Here is a 16,076-nt window from a genome sequence, read left to right on the forward strand (position 1 = left end):
AAACTAGAAGGATCTAAAAATGTTAACAGCATTACTTTGGGGTGGTAGGAGAACAGTAGTTTTTCATTAGCTTTGCTTATTTTTTTTTCCCTGCTGGTATTCTGTAATGAAAACATATTACTTTTTTCATATTACTTTTATAATAAGAAAAAATTGATTATAAAATAAACTAGAGTTCCTTTCCCTATAGATAAATATAATTGGCCACCTCAGACCAGCCATTTCTAGGTCTAATCCATCTATCACTGATTAACAGAGAAGTCTATATTCTCCTAATTCCATCCTCTTTCCATGCTTGATGTATATACAGGTTTTCTCAGCTTTTTGGCCACCCAGAATAGAGTAACATTCACCCATCAGCAGTGAGTAGGTGACTCGTAGTATGTATTTCTTGAACTGAACTGATTGCTAATAGCCAGAAATTTACCCACATAAATTGGAAACTGAATGTGGTATACTGGGGCCCCTGGGTGGCAGAGTCCAATGAGGGACCAGCTCTTGGTTTCGGCTCAGGTCATGCTCTTGGGGTCTTGAGATCTAGCCCTGCGTCAGTGCGGCGTCTGCTAAAGTTTCTCTTTCCCTCTCCCTCTGCCCCTCCCTGTGCTCGCTCACTCACTCTCTCTCTAAAATAAATAAATACATCTTAAAAAAAAAGAATGCCGTATACTTACAATGTGATTGTTTTCTACCAAGTAATCTCCATTTTAAACTATCCTTATGGCATTATATTATCTCTCACATGCAAACTAAATAAAAATATTTTGAGAGAATAGCCAAAGGGAAAGTCATTATTATAACAACTTCATGTATTTTCCCTGGAAGGCCTATTGTATATTTAGTAGTTCTGTGTAGTGCTGGTCAATAAGGCCTAATTGCCTCTGCTGCTTAATTGTCTCTGTGGTATGGAGAGAATCAAACCTGCCCCCAATCCTTTATAGAAAAAAATGAATGCCTGTAATGAACTGGAATTTCCAGGAAAAACATACCAGCTCAATTCAAGACCCTGTGGGATTACTGCACTGATGTCATTTTTAATATGCCTTACTCTTCCCCTCTGGTTGGTGCAACCCGTCATCTCTTTCCTCGATGGCTCACTGCTTTCCCTTAGAGAGCAGACCATCTCTGGGAATGATTTGCTCAAGAAGCATGTGCAGGACAAACCCAGAGCCTCACTCCCTGGGAACGTAAGAGAAGAAGCTAAAGAATGGGCTGGGAACAGTAGCTGAATGGAACAGGTCATGCTGCTTCTCGAAGCTGAAGAGGCCAATCCTTTAAAAGAGATGATGAGAGGGCGCCTGGGTGGCTCAGTTGGTTGAAAGAGATGATGAGAGCACCTAATCAGGTTTGACCCCAAAAGCGGTATGTGTGCAGAGAGGACTGGGAAATGCAGCTATGCACAGGAGAAGGGCAGTGAGATTGCAGGGCTGCGTTCCAGACACACTTATTCACTCATCTGCTTGATTCAATTTTATTTGTACAAAAGGTCTGTTGAGGTAATGGGCAGACTAAGCCTTTAGCAATCATGGGCTCTGCAGATAGAACCTCAATGGGAGACTAAATCAGCTGATGTCCCCTTCAGTGCTGTTTCCATCTGTAGAACTGGAAGTGGCAATGGGGAGGATGAATCATTCTTACTATATTTAAATGCCTTCTTTACAAAAATAGCAGTCACTATAATAAAACAGGCCCAGTAATACCTAGTAACAAACAATAAAAATGCCTTCCTGTAAAGAGAATGAATGTTATATTATGGTCATGGTTGAATAGCAAGCATGATAAATCAAGGCACCAACTATGGGGGTCTTCCTTTTCTTTATCACCAGATGAAGAACCAAGCCTTTCTTTATCTGGAAATTCTGCTTATTATGACTATTACTCCAAAATAACTTTTCTTAAAAAGAAGATTTTATTTATTTATTTGAGGGAAAGAGAGTGAGCAAATGTGAGTGAGAGAGAGAGAGAGCAGGAGTGGAAGGGCAGGGGGAAAGGGAGAAGCAGACTCTCCATTGAGCAGGAAGCCCTATGCGGGACTCAACCCCAGGACCCCGGGATCACGACCTGAGCTGAAGGCAGATGTTTAACCGACGGAGCCACCCAGGTACCCCTCCAAAATAACTTCTAAATATCCAGTTAACTACTTTTCAACAATTATGTATTACCTACTAGTTTCATTACCTAGTATAGTCATTTATTTAAAAAGGAAGATCTCAAAAGAATCAAGATTATTTTTCTGTGAATTATGGGAGAAGTAAATGGTCAGCCAGTATAAATACTATATTCTCCTTGCACTGGTTCAGATTTCACTAAAATATCTTTAAATCACAAATCAGGAAGATTTTATATAGTCACGGTTCTCTCCCAAAAGGTGTTTTATTGTTAATTATTATTATGCCTTTAACATATAGCTTTAAATGTGAGAGACAACTAGGCAATAAGCCTAGAGATTTTAAACTACCTTAAGATTTTGCCAGAAATCCAACAAATACACAGAATATATATTGGAATATCTCTATTTCCTTGTTATATTAAGATAAAAACATTTGAAAATCAGTTATTGCAAATCACCATATTAACAGAATAAAGAAGATCACTTGATCATCCCTATAGATGAGGAAAAAACACTTGACAAAATTCAATACTTAATCATAGCCAACTCTCAGCAAACGAGGAATAGGAAAAAACCTTCCTCAGCATGAAAAAGGACATGAAACAAAAACCTACAGCTAACATAATAAGTATTTAATGAAAGACCAAATGCTTCCCCTCCAAAATTGGGAATGACAATTCAATATTATACTGGAGGTTCTAGATAAGGCAGGGGGAAAGACACATAAGGATTAGAAAGGAAGAAGTAAACCTGTCTTTATTTGCAGGTGACATAATTGTGTTTACAGAAAATCCTAAGGAATCTACCAAAAAGCCATTAGAACTAAAGTGAATTTATCAAAATCACAAGATACAATAACAGAAAGATACTTCCTCTTAACTATTATAAGACCACTTACTAATCAAGGTGTTACTATATACATACACACAATCACTAACATCATTTTTGTTCTTCTACTGAATTACCATTAGCTTCACCTTAAATTTTGGTGAAGAGGAAGAAAAAAACAAGATATGAATCCTGAATCTTCACTGTATATGTAAAAAGCATGATGGCTGATTGCCTAATAAAGTTACACATTTAATCTTTAACAGGTAAGCACATTTCACACTGGATAAAACCTCACTAATACAACCCAGATATATATACCCTACCTAGACCCTGCCCAAATAAATGGCAAATGCTCTAGTTCAGTACAACTTATCTCTAATTGTAGAGGGTGAAACTTGAAAGAGTACTGATGATGCATTAGAACTGTCACCCTTGGGCGCCTGGGTGGCTCAGTTGGTTAAGCGACTGCCTTCGGCTCAGGTCTTGATCCTGGAGTCCCGGGATCGAGTCCCGCATCGGGCTCCCTGCTCGGCAGGGAGTCTGCTTCTCCCTCTGACCCTCCCCCCTCTCATGTGCTCTCTCTCATTCTCTCTCTCAAATAAATAAATAAAATCTTTAAAAAAAAAAAAAAAGAACTGTCACCGTTGTATATGAAGGATAGCATATTCATTGACAAATTCAAAAACAGAATTTTAAAAACAGTTGTAGACTTCAAAAGTAAGGCTCTAATATCCAAGTAACCACACACCAAAGTAAAGGCTAGTGGCATTTATGTCTTTATGGAAGAAACTTGGGGTTATCATCAGGGACTCTATGTATGGATTTTTAAGTAGTTGTAATCCAGGTTTTACTGGAAATAACGTGAATAATAGGATAACTAGCATTGCTAAATTAACAAGAATTTTATTGAGCCTACTATTGAATACCACAGTCTTGAAATACAGCCAGTCTACCAACACTAGACAGGGCATAGGCAGAAAAAAATTATAGCAGGAACTGAGGTAGCTTCATTGTGATGAGCTAAATCATTGTGATGAGCTAAATCAAGGACACTGCTAGCAAAGTAGATAAAATTATGACTTTAATGTAGAACGTTATACTGCAATGGTACAGCTGGAAAGCAACCACAGAAAAACCATTCCATGGTAGCAATCTCAAATGTGAAGGTTCTTTATGAAGATCATAAGTTTATTTTTTATTTTTTTATTTTTATTTATTTTTTTAAAAGATTTTATTTATTTATTTGACAGAGAGAGACACAGCGAGAGAGGGAACACAAGCAGGGGGAGTGGGAGAGGGAGAAGCAGGCTCCCCGCAGAGCAGGGAGCCCGATGTGGGGCTCGATCCCAGGACCCTGGGACCATGACCTGAGCCGAAGGCAGTCGCTCAACCGACTGAGCCACCCAGGCGCCCCGAAGATCATAAGTTTAAAAGACAAAGTTGCACTGTTAGACTTTGCTAATAATAGAACTATGACTTCAAACTAAAATGTCTGTCTTTGAGCAACAGGCAGTATGGTATTGGGGGTGTATCAGTCTTTTTCAGTTAAATGGGCCTGTATAGATAATAATGTACTGTCCGCACTGCCTAATTATTGTTTTGATCCACTGTATGTAAATTATGAACTCGGAATTGTTTTTGCTAATGAAAGACACTGTGATTATCTATCCAACCCTGTCTTTTTTTTTTTTTTTAAGATTTTATTTATTTATTTGACAGTGAGAGACACAGCGAAAGAGGGAACACAAGCAGGGGGAGTGGGAGAGGGAGAAGCAGGCTTCCCGCTGAGCAGGGAGCCCGATGCGGGGTTCGATCCCAGGACCCCGGCATCATGACCTGAGCCGAAGGCAGACGCTTAACGACTGAGCCACCCAGGCGTTCCTATCCAACCCTGTCTTACAATACCTCTTGTGGTCCAGAGTACATAACTGCAAGATGAATGGCCCAGGTTGTGTTTATGGTCTACTGACAACTGAATTATGGTACTACTGAGGGTAATGCAGTATGGCATCATGAACTTGAACAAGTCATTTGGTATCTCTGGATATCAGCTTTTTCTTTTTTTTTTTTTAAAGATTTTATTTATTTGACAGAGACAGAGATAGTGAGAGCAGGAACACAAGCAGGGGGAGTGGGAGAGGGAGAAGCAGGCTTCCCGCAGAGCAGGGAGCCCGATGCAGGCCTCGATCCCAGGACCCTGGGATCATGACCTGAGCCGAAGGCAGATGGTTAACGACTGAGCCACCCAGGAGCCCTGGATCTCAGCTTTTTCACTGAACACCTAATATGTAATACCTAAAAGCCAAATTCATAGGGTTATTACAAAGACTAAATGGGATGCCTGGCACATACAAGATGCTAAATATGTGCACATGCATACTTGCACATATATTTTCTCTCTCTCTCTCTCTCACACACACACACACAAGGTTAATAGTTGAGGTTGATTTATTGGCCTCCATAACCTAGTCCAAGGATAGATTGTTGTAATTGGCCTCACTTATTTTCAGTGCAGCCAGCAAGGACATGAACAAAAATATCAATTCTAGGGTCAGACAGTCAGTAGCTGGTGGCGGGTTCCACAGTTTAAACACTGCTGGCATTTTCTTTTTCTTTTTTTTATTTATTATTATTATCTTTAAAGATTTTATTTATTTATTTGACAGAGAGAGACACAGTGAGAGAGGGAACACAAGCAGGGGGAGTGGGAAAGGGAGAAGCAGGCCTCCTGCCGAGCAGGGAGCCCGATGCGGGGCTCGATCCCAGGACCCTGGGATCATGACCTGAGCTGAAGGCAGATGCTTAACGACTGAGCCACCCAGGTGCCCCAACTGTTAGCATTTTCTTCGATCCTCTCACTACAGTTTTGATCTTTATCTCAGTGGTTCGGAGTGTTTCATTCTTGTTTGAATATCAGGATGAGGCATAAACTAAACATTAACAAAGAAGGAATTTAAATAGATAGTAGAGCAGTTAAAAAGCTTATAGCCAAGACTCGTAACTGGATACAACCCTGTACAACCTTGGAACCTCAGTAAATCACCATCTGGATAGCTTTAGCCCTATTTTGGAAAGTCCTTTTTGACCCCCTGCCATCCTAATAACAATGAATTAGTCTTTAAATCTCTTAAACCCTATTTTGATTTATCTAGATGTATGGCAATTACTTTATTTTTTAAAAAAGACTTTATTTATTTATTTGAGACAGAGAGAGAGAGAGAGAGAGAGCACAAGCAGGGGGAGAAGTAGAGGGTGAGGGAGAAGCAGACTCCCTGCTGAGCCGGGAGCCCGCTGGCTCAATCCTAGGGCCTGGAGATCATGGCTCAATCCTAGGGCCTGGAGATCATGACCCCGTGCCTAAGGCAGATGCTCAACAATCTGAGCAATCCAGGAGTCCTGACTATTACTTTAAATACAGATCTAATTTTTAACTCTTCAAAAGCCAGGTCTGAAGTGACCTAAGCCTCTTTAAAGAAGGAACCTACTAACAACATGTAAGGTCCCTAGAAAAGATGTTAGAGACTTTCACTTAAAAACTAAAGAGGGGTGCCTGGGTAGCTCAGTTGGTTAAGTGTCTGACTCTTGAATTTGGCTCAGGTCATGATCTCAGGGTTGTGAGATCAAGCCCCACATGGGGCTCTGCACTGGGCATGGAGTCTGCTTAAGATTCTCTCTCCCTCTCCCCCTCCTCCCCCAACTCACATGCTCTCTCTCTCTCTTAAAAAAATTTGGAGAAACAGGGATCACATTTACCTTCCTGCCTTAAACAACTGAACAATAGGCAAAATATATAAAGCAATGTTTTTCAGACATTGGTTGATAGACAATACAGGCCTATGATCTCCAAAAAAAAAAAAAAAAAGAGAGAGAAAAAAGTGAGCCCTATGATTGTATTAGCTTATTGCCTGAAGGCAGTTTCCAGGATGTGGTATAAAGATGGTGAGCCCAAACAGAGCTCACTGAGTTGAGGAGACTGAGATTAGAGCTCTGGGGGGCCAAGTGCCTAGAATTTGTGGCACACAGAGCCAGAGAGAATGGTGCTACACAGAGAGAAGAAGGGAGGGACAGCACATACTCCAAAGTTTCATCGATAGACAAGCCTCCCTGGAGTCTTGGGCTGAGCACAGATTTATACATGTGTGAGAGAAAACTACACAAGACTATTATAAAGGAGCAAGCAGAACAATTCCCAGAGTTCACATAGGACTGAAAATAGTTTGTATTCAAATCAGTTGGAGTAGAACAACCTTGTAATACACAAGGAATTAGAATCCTCAAAGAATACTGCCATAGTAGTAGGAACTAAATAAGACCTAGAATAAAGGCTGCTATAGACCCCCATAACAAAGCATAAAAGCAGTCCCTGAGAGGATCAAACTGATTCCAGGTAATTTAAGTACATTCCACAGCAAAATACAGCAACCAAGAATATAAAATAAACAATGTTCACTATTCAATAAAAAATTCCCAGGCCTGTAAAGAAACTTGTTAAGTAAGAGAAAACAAGATAAATAAAGACATACCCAGAAATAACAGGGATGAAAGAACTAGCAGATAAGGATATTAAAATACCTTTACAAATACATTCCACATGTTCAAGAAGTAGAGGAAAATGAGGACAAGAGAAAGAAAAATTTTTTAAAAAGATGTTAAACATCTAGAGACTAAAATATAATACCTGAAATTAAAAATATGCTGAATTAGATTAAAAATAGATTGGGAACTTCAGAAGAAAAGATCAGTGAACTTGAAGACACAGCCTTAGAAACTATCCAAAATGAAGCACAGAGAAACAAAAGACAGAATTAAAATAAGCAGAGAATCAGTGAACAGTGGGACAATATCAAGCAATCTAACATTCATGAATTTGGAGTTCCAAAAGGAAAGGAGATCTGGGGAGGAAGGGGACAAGAAAAAACCTTTGAAGAAATAAGGGCTAAAAATTTTTCAAATCTGATAAAACCTATAAACCCATAGATCCAAGGAGTGCAAATCCACACAGAATAAATAGAAAGAAAATGATTCCAAAAAATATCGTGATCAAATTGCTTAAGTTTTAAAAAGAGAATCTTAAAAGTAGCCAGAGGAAAAAAAGACACATTACAGAGGACCAAAGATAAGAAATACAGCAAAGGTATGTCAAGGTGGCTCAGTCAGCTAAGCATCTGCCTTCTGCTCAGGTCATGATCCCGGGGTCCTAGAATTGAGTCCCACATCGGGCTCCTTGCTCAGCGGGGAGCATGCTTCTCCCTCTGCCTCTGCCTGCTGCTCCCCCTGCTTGTGCTCTCTCTCTCTCTCAAATAAATAAAATCTTTAAAAAAAAGGATAGAACAAAAATATAAAGGCAATAAGCCAATAAGAAGATAAGTAACTTGAATAATAAATAAGTAACTTGAATAATCCAAAATTGGGTAAAAAAGAGAAAAAAAGGAACAAAAAACAGGACAAATAGAAAACAAATAGAAAGATGGGCTATTTATATCCAACCATATCGATAATTATAATAAATGTTAATTGTAAACATCTCAATTAAAAGGCAGAATTTTTCATATTGGATTAAAAAGCAAGACCCAATTAAATGCATTCTGTAAGAAACACACTTTAAAAATAAAGACATATATAGGTTAAAAGTAAAAGGATGGAAAATAATAACCATAAGAAAGCTATAGTGACTATCGCTTTATTGGGTAGATTTCAGAACAAGGAATATTATCAGGGAAAAAGAAGATCATTTCATAGTAATAAAGGGGTCAATTCATCAAGAGGATATACAATCCATGTGTATGCACCCAGCATCAGAGTTTCAAAACACATAAAGCAAAACTGATAGAACCAAAAAGAGGAAAAGATAAATTTACAATTATAGTTAGAAGTTTCAATTCTTTTCTCTTAGTAATTGATAAAACAAGTAGACAGAAAAATTAATAAAGATGTAAAAGACTTGAACAACACTACCAATCTGATATTATATATCTATATCTATATCCATATCTATATCTATATTACTCTACCCAGTAACAACAGAATACATGTTTTGGATCATAAAATAAGTCTTAATAAATTTAAAAGAATTAAAATGCAAACTATATATTTTCTGAGCATAACAAAATTATACTTGAATCTATAACATAAAGCTATTAGGAAAATCCTAAGTATGTGGAAAGAAAGTAGCTCATGGGTCAAAGAAGAAATCACAAGGGAAAGTAGAAGATATTTTGAACTGAATGAAAACAAAAATGTTACACATCAAAATTTATGGGATATAGCTAAAGCCATACTTAGAGGAAAATTTATAGCATTAAACCACCTATATTAGAGAAGAAGATCTCAAATCATTAATCTCAGCATCTACTTAAGAAGCTAGAAAAAGGGGCGCCTGAGTGGCTCAGTCGGTTAAGCGTCTGCCTTCGGCTCAGGTCATGATCCTGGGGTCCTGGGATCGAGTCCCGCGTCAGGCTCCTTGCTCCACGGGAAGCCTGCTTCTCCCTCTCCCACTCCCCCTGCTTGTGTTCCCTCTCTGACTGTGTCTCTCTCTGTCAAAAAAAATAAATAAAATCTTTAAAAAAAAAAAAAAAAAAGAAGCTAGAAAAAGAAGAGCAAGTGAAATGTAACAAAAGAAAGGAAATAATAAAGATGAAAATGGAAATCAATAAAATAAAATGCAGAAAAAGTATAGAGAAAAATCAATGAAATGAAAAGCTGGTTCTTCAAAAAAAGCCAATAAAATTGATGAAGATCTATTTAGAATGACCAGGGGGAAAAAAGAGAAAAGACACAAATTATCAATAATAAGAATGAAAGATCCTACAGACATTAAAAGGATCCTATAACCAATAAAGTAAACAACTTAGATGAAATGGACAAATCTGTGGAAAGACACAAGCTATGAGAGCTCATTCAAGAAGAAATAACTTGAATAGTAGTCCTTTATCTATTAAAGAACATAAGCTCTTGGCATAAAAGCTTTCCATAGAGAAAACGCCAGGCCCTGATGATTTTACTGGTGAATTCTACTAAAGATTCAAAAAAAGAAATAAAACCAATGGTCTATAAACTCTTCCAGAAAATAGAAAAAGGAAATTCTTACCTACTCATTTTATGAGGCCAGATTTACTGATACCAAAACCACATAAGGCTATTATAAAAAGAAGAAAAAAACAACAAAACAGAGAAAAGACATTAAAGATAACACATGGAGGAAGAACACAGCAGAAAACATGGAGAGAGAAAGTGGCCAGAGGACTGACACTGACAGTGCCTCCCAAGTGCAAACCCCTGTAGAGTGTTTCATAGCATGAACTTGGAGTCACACTGCCTGGGTTCAGGTCCTAGCCCCACTACTTGCTAGTTACATAATTTTGGCCGAGTCACCTAACTTCTCTGTACTTCAATGTCCCCATTTTTAAGTGGAGATGGTAACAGAACTCCCCTCATATGGTTGTTATGAAAATTGAACAAATAAATACACTTCAAATGCTTATAATAGTACCTGGCACAGAGTGAGCACTACACAAGTGTTTGCTGAAATTACAATTATTATTCATGTTATATTAGTTGGTTGTCACCTTTATTAAGTCATGATATGTGTCCTCAAAATGAACGAAGCAGCATAAGAAGTGACTATTCTCATTGTATTAGTTCCCTGTGGCTGGCATAACAAATCACTTCCTGGCTTAAAACCACAGAAATGTATTCTCTCGCAGTCCTGGAGGCTGGGATTTCAATACCAGTTTCACTGGGCTGAAATCAAGGGGTTGGCAAGCCTGCATTCTCCCTGGAAATTCTCAGGGAGATTCCGCTCCTGGACTCTTCTGAGTTCTGGCGGCTGCCAACGTTCTTTGGCTTGTGGCTGCACCCCTCTAATCTCCGCCTCTGTGTTTACATTGCGTCCTCTTCTCTGTGTGTCAAATCTCCCTCCGCCTCTCAGAATGACATTTGTGGTTGGATTTAGGGCCTACTCAGATATCCAGAATAATCTCCGCATGTCAAGATCCTTAATTTAATCACGTCAGCAAAGACCCCTCTTCTTTATAAGGTAACATTTATAAGCTACCTTATATATAGGACCTAATTATCTTTGGATAGGCATTATTCAACCTATTATACCCATCCCTGGGGTAGACGGATCTTGTAGAGAAATTACAACATATATAATATTTTTTAAGAGGACATTTAGCTCTCTCTACAACAAACCTGTTAGAATATGCAACATGCCAAGGCACAAACTTTTCACCTGATAGGTCCCTAAATTGTGAGTATCGAATCCATAATGAACTACAACATCTCCTAGGACTAACATACAAACTAAAATCCATAAAATTAAGACAAACATCACAAACTTTGGGGGAGGGGTGCTACTAGAAACTTACTAAGTGCCTTCCTATGATCCAAATAAAATAGCTTATTAAAATGGCTAGTAAGAACCAAGAACTAGATTTGACAATGGCAGTTGTCATTAAAGGTTGAAAACAATGGGCTCACTCTTGATGACCACAGGTACTCCACCCAGACCCTGCATATTTACCCTGTGCTCCACAGTAGTGAAGAAATTAATTTCTAGAATCAGGCCTGAGTTCAAGACCTGACGCTATTATTATTAGTGATGTGACCTTGGACAAATCATTTCACCCCTTTGAGCCTGTTTCTTCATCTATAAAATAGGAGTAATAAGTTCTTACCCTGCAGAGTGGCCGTGAGGTTTAAATAAGAACTCATGTAAAGTTCTAGCATGGCAATTAGCATATAGAATAACGGCTCAGTAAATCATAATCACAATTTATTATTATGTACTAAACACTACTATTTTTTTTTTAAAGATTTTATTTATGTATTTGACAGAGAGAGACAGCAAGAGAGGGAACACAAGCAGGGGGAGTGGGAGAGGGAGAAGCAGGCTTCCTGCCGAGCAGGGAGCCCGATGCGGGGCTCGATCCCAGGACCCTGAGATCATGACCTGAGCCGAAGGCAGACGCTCAACGACTGAGCCACCCAGGTGCCCCTAAACACTACTATTTCTAATAAAACACTATCTGCTATTCTATCGCAGTAGAAATATCCTCTCATCTTCAATTTCCTTATTTTCAGAGTGGGAGGAGTTTTTCTTTTGGGGACTGTGATCTCAAGGTGAAAGGTATTAACACCACATAGAAAAAGCCCGGAAAATAACACAGTCTGCAATTCTGGTATCCTCCTTGGGGTAAGAAGAAAAGAAAGATGAAGAGAGTAAGGACTCTGTAAACCAGTAAAGGACAGGAAGTAGGGCCTGAAGAGTTTAATGTAGGACTAAGCGCTCTAACCTAGAACGCCTGATGTTTGGGGTAATGAAACAAGATGAAGAATTTAAATAGCAAAAGTCTAAAAAGGGGGATGCAATTGATTCACTCGGCATAGGAATTCACTAAATGATGAGAACTCTGCACTTAGGAGAGAGGAAAGTTGAGAGGAGTGAGTTATGACAGGGACAAGGACATCACCATGAGCACAGACAAGGCCAACCCAACCCAGCTCATCTTCACACACACAACACCAGCTCTGGGACCGAGGTGAAGTGGAAGGTGGACAGGAGAGCCGAAAAACTCAAGCAAGCTTTTGTTTAGGACAAATAAGATCCTGCCAGCGACTCCAAGGCATGGGTAGCGTGTGGCTTGTCTCAGGATTTCCAGCAGTTAGCCCTGTACCTGGCATGTCATCGATCAATCTGGGCTGGAAGAACAAGTGCACATACTCAGTGAAAATACCAGCAGGAGATGAGAAGTCGAGCTAGAGGTGCCCTTCTGATCGTGAGACTGTGTGTCCAGTCTTGCTCCTGTCCAAACCACTCTCCGGACTGCAGCTCTGAGCCCCTCACTGCTTCAACACTTCTCTGGGGCCTCCAACAATAGGACCAGATTCCTTAGCTTGGCCAGCCAAGCTTTTTGTGTTAGCTCCTGGCCTACTTTTCAGCCTCGTTTCTGCCGCAATCCTCCTCATATGCTCTGCTCCAGTCATGTCAGATGGATTTGCAACTCCCCGTGTATACTTGCTCTCCTGCACACAGACACCCCACCTTGGCATATACTGCTCCTTCTGTCTGAGCTGCGCTGTCCGCCTAAGGGCTCCCTATCCTCCTGTCATTATCTCATTTGTCACTTTCTTCAGAAGGTGACTTTTCTAAGAATTAAGTGATTCCTCCTCTAAGCTTTCAAAACACCTTGTCCATACTTCTATTAATGACAGTGAATAGGATGCCATAATTAATGTTTCCATGTCTGTCTTCCTTTATAAACTGCTGGGGTGCCAGGATTGGAGTCTAGTCATCTTTGCATCCCTAGCTACTAGCATGGGGGTGCAGAGCTTTAAAAATGTTGAATAAATGAACAGATTTTAAAGACCCAAAGTAGAAGTAGAGCTTAAATTTTTGAGTGACCAAGACATAGCAAGACACTAAGACAGTTAGGGATAGGCGGGTCCATGCCTATAATCAGAAGATCCCGTCATGGATGGCAGCTACAAGACTTCCTCCAACTGTCCCCTGTTATCATGATCAGAGACAGAATTTGGAGCTCGACATACGAAGGCCTGCCCCAGTATGACGTCCCCTGTCTTATATGATTCCCAACCATTTCTCACACTGATTTTGCCTTTGAGAAGACAACTTGATTTTCCTATGCTTTAGTGTCACCATCTTTTGTGAAGTAACTCCTATTTCAAAGTGCTCCAAAAGCCAAATTCTTCTCTCCTACTCAAATTCTCATTTTCTCTCTCTCTTACAAAGTAGAATGGAAAACTTCAGGGCTAAATTAAGGATGCAAATAATCTGAGCCCAAACTTAGCATACAACTTTAGGGAAATTATACCTCTCTATACCTCAACCAGCTCTTCGTTCAAATGGAATCAACCCTACTATGTAGGAGGACACAGGAAATAATAAAAGGTAGAGCTTACATGGGGCATACTATGCATCTCACATGTATTAACCTGTTTAATTCTATATTTCTTCAAGGTAGGTACTATTATTATCCCCACTGTGCACAAGGAGACTTGAATAAGGCTGTAAAACTCAGCTAATGAGTGGAAGAGGTGGGGCTGGAACCTGAGTGGTCTGGTTCTGGAGTCCATGCTGTTAACCATTACCCTCTACTGCCCTCTCTGCAGGCCACTGAAAGGCACCATACGCAGTACAAAACTCCAGCACATTAAGGCAAAAGGGCAAACACTGAATGATAGGCCTCAGATACGCAACAATGTTATACATTTCAATCCAAATGCATTTTACAGCCAAGATTTTAGATCTCAAACCACCCATCGTTTACAGCTAAGATATTAAGGGTCTCTTATGATTTTAGCTATCTAGGAGACAGATTTGTCCTTTACTGGTACTAAGCCTACAATTCAGATGACACTGTCACTAGATGAGTATCGACCTTAGGGTGTGACGTTATGGATCAACGGGTTAGGTATTTCTCAAGAATGGTGACCTGAGAATAGAAATATGGCAGAAAATGCCCTTGTGTTCATGCTTTTTCTACAGAAACAGAATTTAATTTTTTAAAAAAGCATTAAATATTTAGGTCCATATTACCCTTTATTCAAAAACTTAATTTAGATAAAATTTTAAGACCATCCACTAGGTGTGATATAGTACCTTCAAATTATTATCAAACCTTTCTAATCATATTCCCTTTGGGCAATGGGCCATTTAGAAAGTGCTGAATACATTATGTGTTGAATGAATGAATACCGTTTCAGAGATGGATTCAGAACTCTGCATTTCCAGGTGTTTTCTCAGAAGTAACGGGTCCCTTATAATAGTCATATTTGCTCTGGAGAACTCTACTACTCAGTCCTTCTTTAAGAGGGAGAACTTACTCCTCAAGTCTCTAGAAAAGCCTTTAGGCTTTAGCCACCCTTATCTGTACCCATGGTTTCTACATTGTTTTCTTCCCCCATCAGAGAGAGAACAGAGAAAGATCAGGTTACATTGCTTTCTTGGGCCTGCATAAATTCCTGTGAGGTTCTCTCTTCTGTCAGGAAAAGTTTCCCTGGCAACCATATTTACACACTCACTTAATTCCCTCCCCTCCTTTGATTTGCTGGTTGGTATAAAAATTAATTTGCATTGAATTGCTTAAGCTTACAAGTTAATTAGTTTAACAGACTCACAAAATTTTAGAACTTGGTTTCTGGCCAAAATTTGCTTCTTAAGGGGCCTGTCTCCTTTCCTTTGAAATTTGAATGTAATTCTCTTCAGTTCAATATTTTTCTTTTTTTTTTTTTAAAGATTTTATTTATTTATTTGAGAGAGAGAGAATGAGAGAGAGAGCACATGAGAGGGGGGAGGGTCAGAGGGAGAAGCAGACTCCCTGCTGAGCAGGGAGCCCGATGCGGGACTCGATCCTGGGACTCCAGGATCATGACCTGAGCCGAAGGCAGTCGCCCAACCAACTGAGCCACCCAGGCACCCCAGTTCAAGACATACAGTTTCTGGCTATAGGTAGAGAAAAGAATATTCTCCTAAGGGCATCTGGCCAATATTATTAGTTAGGAAGATCAAGAGAGGAAGAGGTGCCTCTGAATTAATTCAGAGTAAGCAAGGAGTCAAATTCCCAAAGATCAGCTATGATAAAGAATGGGAAGAGAAGAGTGAAGGACCAAGACAAAATGTCTGGGGCATACAAAATGATGAACACCTAAGATTCTGGGTGATCAGAGTTCAGGACCTGGATAACAGGAATGGAACATGAGTATCAAGAATGGAGTGTCATTAATTCATCCATCATGTATTTATTAAGCATCTAATAGTACTTGGTGTTGGGAATACAGCAGTGAATAAGCCAGACTCAGGTCCTGCCTTCATAAGGTTTTTGTCAAATATTTAAATAGTGAACCAATGTTGGCTTTGTTATTGAATCAAGTATCTTTGGGCTAGGGGCTCATTATACAATTTCCTACAAGGGCCAGAACTGGTTTCAGATGGATGGAGAAGGGACTTAACCGACAGAAACAAGTTCGAGAAGTCCTCCCTGGAATAGGTGAGTTGGCACATCAACAAGTCTTTGATATGTATAATAGTCTCTTTACATCTTCAACAACAATGATACTTGAGCCTCTAGACAAGGAAATGAAGAAGGGTATATTTATCACAGGGCACAAGGCTAGA

The 16,076-nt window shown here is 39.5% G+C and overlaps 1 long non-coding RNA gene across 1 annotated transcript in view; it reads left to right on the forward strand.

The window, feature by feature from the left end:
- The first annotated feature begins 1,747 nt into the window (after positions 1-1,747).
- LOC145721231 (uncharacterized) overlaps positions 1,748-16,076 on the forward strand; it is a 32,315-nt gene continuing 17,986 nt past the window's right edge. Inside the window, exons 1-2 of the long non-coding RNA XR_014144792.1 lie at positions 1,748-2,098; positions 15,872-15,948. This is a non-coding gene — a long non-coding RNA (uncharacterized LOC145721231). The remainder of the gene's footprint in view (positions 2,099-15,871; positions 15,949-16,076) is intronic.

The sequence above is a fragment of the Leptonychotes weddellii genome, chromosome 4, assembly GCF_054177405.1.
Source record: "Leptonychotes weddellii isolate Sample4059 chromosome 4, ASM5417740v2, whole genome shotgun sequence".
NCBI lineage: Eukaryota > Metazoa > Chordata > Mammalia > Carnivora > Phocidae > Leptonychotes > Leptonychotes weddellii.